This window comes from Equus caballus, chromosome 26 (assembly GCF_041296265.1).
Source record: "Equus caballus isolate H_3958 breed thoroughbred chromosome 26, TB-T2T, whole genome shotgun sequence".
Classification (NCBI taxonomy): Eukaryota; Metazoa; Chordata; class Mammalia; order Perissodactyla; family Equidae; genus Equus; species Equus caballus.
In genome coordinates, this window is record NC_091709.1 from 44568170 (window position 1) to 44572957 (window position 4788).

The 4788-nt window shown below is 52.7% G+C and overlaps 1 long non-coding RNA gene across 1 annotated transcript; it reads left to right on the forward strand.

Moving 5' to 3' along the window:
- Positions 1-886: 886 nt before the first annotated feature.
- Positions 887-2544, forward strand: LOC111770828 (uncharacterized). Its single transcript, XR_002804262.2, has 2 exons — positions 887-1046; positions 2254-2544. It is a non-coding gene; the product is annotated as an uncharacterized lncRNA (long non-coding RNA).
- The last annotated feature ends 2244 nt before the right edge of the window (positions 2545-4788 follow it).

Genomic DNA, 4788 nt, shown 5'->3' on the forward strand with positions numbered 1-4788 from the left:
ATGGGCGGGTTGGAGAGGGAGGGGGAGCCTGGGCTGACCCCCAGTTTCAGGCCTGGGCAGCAGGTGTACCCCAGGGCCCAGCCCCAGATCACTGCTCCCTCAGCTTCCACTTTCCTCTGTATGCCCTTGTGCATGCTGCTAGCTCCATGCGGAACACCGTGCCGTGAGCCCACCATCCCTGCCTGTCGACTCTTCGCTCAGCTGCGTTAAGCTGTCCTGGAATGGACAGTCCCAGACAGGCCCGGCATAGTCCCTCCAGCTTTTGTCTCAGATGGGGAGGGACTCAAGAACATTAGACACACACGAAGGAGGGGTAATCCGTCTGCCTATGGTGCTCTCTAAACCCGTTCCGAGTCCTGCCACGGTCTGCGTGGGCAGCGCTCCAGAGCAGGCAGAAGTCCAGGAGGGGCGCTTTGAATGCTGAAACCAGCAATTCTTGGGACATGTGACTTGTGAAAATGGAGGAGACTACGTGAAGTTGTGAGTGTCCTGGGAGATCGGGGACGTGTGGTGGACTTAGGCATTCACCCGTCGCCATCAGTGGATGCACCTGGGTGTGGGGAAGGCCTTGGGTTTGAGGCAAGACATGGTCAGAGGACAAGAGAGCCAAAGTCGAAGCCTGCAAAAGGGGGGCAGCAGAGAGGGGCCTGGGCGGGTGGCATCTAGGGCCTTGGTGGGGCGGCGGATAAGCCAGCAGGAGTCAGGTCCTGGAGCTCTGGGATTGGGAGCTGGCTCATCTAGGGGTGGAGAAGACCCTCCATGGTCATCAGCCTCTGGGGAAGGGGGGGGTCCAAGGACAGCGCAGAGTGAAGCCCCCACGCTGGCATCGAGGTGCAGCCGCCCTGCAGGAAGTTGGAGGAAAGGCTGTGTCACAATAGGCACCACCAGTCTGGCTGGGGGCGGGGCAGGTGGGGTGTTGTGGCCAGGCACCTGGTCCCTGTGTCCCCCAGCCTGCCATCCCCAAGCTGGCTTCTTGTACACTGACACATGCTTGGGGTCCAGCACTGCGTGGGACTCCCACAGTGGGCCTAAGATCACGGTCCAATGTGAGTAACCCCAGGAGGACTCTGGGAGGCTGATGCCAGCAGAGCAGCCTCGAGCCCTTGGCTCTCGGGGCTCAGAGGAGGTGGGGAAGGTGGGGGAATAGAAAATCAGGAACAAGCAGGCTTGGAATAGAACCGAAAGTGGGGGTGGAATTTCGACAGCGGGAGTTGGGACTGTCCTATCGTCTCTCTGACTGTGGCAAGGCACACAAGGCCTGGCTCAGCCCTGTCTCTCCAGGTCCGCTCCGAGGCCCACAGGTAGCAGCACCCTACAAGCACTAGTTGTGTGTGAAAGGTGTCGTGTTTCAGAATTTAAGATTCCTGTTCAGCACTAGTCCCTGCTCTTAGGGCGTAGACTTTTTCTATGCTATTTTACCTGCATTTATTTCTATAGCATCACAGACCGGGCAGCTTAAACGATAGGACTTTGTTCGCTCACCATTCTGGGGGCCAGACGTCCAAAATCAAGGTGTCAGCAGGGCCGTGTTCCCTCTGAAGGCTCCAGGGGAGGGTCCTTCCTGCCTCTTCCAGCTTCTGTGGGTTCTGGCAACCCTTGGCTTGTGGCTGCATCTGTCCAGTCTCTGCCCCGTCGTCACATGGCCTTCTCGTAACTTGATGACATCTGCAAAGACCCTGTTTCCAAATAAGGTCACATTCACGGGCGTTGAGGGTTAGGACTTAGACATATCTTTTTAGGGAACGTAGTCCAACCCACAACAATATTTCCCACGAAAACTTCTAAAAATCATAGGGGGTTATTTTCCTTTCAGGCCCTTGAAATAACAGATTTTTAAAAAATGTATTTCACAAATAAGCGTTGGGTAACAACTGAAGCACGTGTTAAAATAAGTGCCGAGTGTCGGCCGCGACTGCGTGAGGTCTCATTAACGTTTCCAGAGGGTGAAGAATTAAAGCCATGTGTATATGTACAGAAACCTCCTATGTTTTGACTTTATGGCATTCACCCATTCATTTGTTCATTCAACAAATATTTATTGCCTTCTAGGGTCCATGAGAGAGGAAGTGGGATGTAAGGACCTGGTCCTCACTCTGCCATCATCCCCTTGGCATCGCTGGTCCACTATGGGATGCCGTTTCCCTGAGCCGCCCCCACACTTTCCATCTCTCTCTGGTCCAGCTTCAGCTCTGGCTTGAACGCCTGCTGAGTTTCTTTCTCCTCCTAAACCTCCCATTTTCTGCTTCAAATCAGGTGGCTTCCTGCACCCTTCTCCCCATACCCACAAGGGAGACCCACAGGATTCGAGCTTCTGTCTGTGTTTTGCTTGTGCCTGGACCTGGCGAAACCTCCATGGTGATCGATCCCCACTTTGCGTGGATGGGACAGCCGTCCTCAACATTCTTCCTTGGACATGCTCACCGATGGTACTTACACAAGCCCCTCATGCCCACAGGCGACCCAGGTATCCACGGAATTCAGAATCTTTGTGAATGGAAAAATAGCAAATGTCTTGTGAATAATAAAGTGTCACTCATTCAAAAATCTCAAATGAGTGCCATTTTATAAGAAAATGTCCAGAGAAATAGAACCAACAGGATATGTGTGTGTGTGTATATATGTGGCGAGAGAGATTGATTTTAAGGAATTACCTTACGGGGGCTGCTGAACCCAAAATCTGCAGGGTGGGCTGGCAGGCTGGGAACCCAGGGAAGAGCTGCAGTTTGAGCCCAAAGTCTGTCTTTTGGCAGAATTCCTTCTTCCTCGGGGGAAGTCAATCTGTTTTCCTTAAGACCTTCAAGTGACTGGATGAGACCCACCTACGTTATGGAGGGCCATCTGCTTTACTCAGATTCCCTGATTAATCATTAATCTCAGCTAAAAAATGCCTTCAGAGAAACATCTACAATAACGTTTGGCCGAATATCTGGGCACCGTAGCCTAGCCAAGTTGACACATAAAATTAACCATCACGTATGGCTGGTCTAGTTTTCAATTTACTTTCCTTTTTAAAAACCAGTTAAGTTTTTGTAAGCCTCCAAATAAAAATGAACAATTTGAGAATGTGAATAAATAAACATTACCATTAAAGACGATGATACGTGGGTTTCTCAGACTTTAAGATGTGGCAACCATGCACCGTGCAAGGGGCTCCCAGCCTTTGCTGCGGCTGCTGTAAACCTGTGTTGTCACCAAGGGCATGCCTTCTTCATTTATCTTTGCGTTTTTCCTTATTATTTTTTTTCCCTGATGAGGATAAAAATAAAATGGGATTAATGATAGCATCGCGGTTCATAAGCACAGCAATGGCCTAAAGTGCCACAAGGGTTAATGACATCCTGGTGCACTGGGCATGTCTGTCACTGAGCCGGACGCCTGGCAGACCCGAATCAGAAAACGCTTGGTGCAGTCGGCCCTGGGGGCTGGATCACCCCTGGGTATGTGTGTCAGGGGGCTGTCGTGTGCACTGTGGGATGTTGAACACCACCCCTGGCTCTGGACCCACTAGATGTCAGTAGCAACACCCCCCCCCCCCAGTTGTGACAACCAAAAACATTTCCAGACATTGCCCAATGTCCCCTGGCAGTGGCGGCCGCAAAGTGGCCCCCTGCTGAGAAGCACTGACCCAGAGCGTGGGGCGTGGGCATCAGGAGCCAGGCTTCACAGGGTGTGGGAGGAGGCTGGGAGTTGCACCAGGCTGAAGCTAGGAGGCTGCACAGACTGTGCACAGAGAAGAGAGCGACCCTGGCAGAGGGTAGCCGCCATAGCCAGTGTGGACTGGGGATGGGGAAGGTGGCTTTCATGCTGGGACCCTGCACACGCTGCCCAAGGTCTGCTGCTGCCCGTCTGGGCCCAGCCCTGCCCTTCTCGTCCAGCCCCTAAGGGTGGCTTTGCCTCAAGGGCCCACCTGCCGTCACCACCATAAGAACTTGGTTAGGACCAGCCAAAACCCAGCTCCTGCTGAGGGCCCAGCACCAGGGAGACTTTGGGTCCGGGAATTTCTAAATGTGCCCGCTGCACGGTCACCTCACCAACTCGGGAAAGCGTGTGGATTCAGGACTGGAGAATTACTGGATCCTGCAACAGCATTGATGAGAGGACTTCACATACCTGACAACGGATCCACGCGCCCACAGCACTGGGGTCTTTTACCCAAAGAAGGCTTCTCGGGGGGCGGGGAGGCACGTGTGTCCTACAGAAGCTCAGGGCTCCCCCAGGGCATCATCAGAGGTGACATGAAGGAAAAGGGTTAGAACCCACATGTTGAGATGCTGCCCACGTATGCCCCATCCCCCGACTCATCAGCAGCTGGGATAAGAAAGAGCAGCACCTCCATTTCTGAAAATGGGCTGAGCAGACACTTCACCAAAGAAGAGATACAGGCCCCAAATAAGCACCAAAAGATGCTCCACATCATTAGCCACTGGGGAAATGAAAATTAAAATGATAATGAGATGTCACTACACACTTAGGAGAATGGCTAAAATTAAAAATACAACAGGGGCCAGCCCCGTGGCATAGTGGTTAAGTTCCCGTGCGCTGCTTTGGCAGCCCAGGGTTCACAGGTTCTGATCCCAGGCATGGACCTATACATCGCTCATCAAGCCACGCTGTGGTGGAATTCCACATACAAAATAGAGGAAGATGGGCACTGATGCTGGCTCAGGGCCAGTCTTCCTCACACACATACAAAAAAATATTGACAACATCAAATGTCAGCAAGGATTCGGAGCAACTGGAATTCTCACCCATCGCTGGTGGGAATGGAAAATGGTGCAAACACTTTGG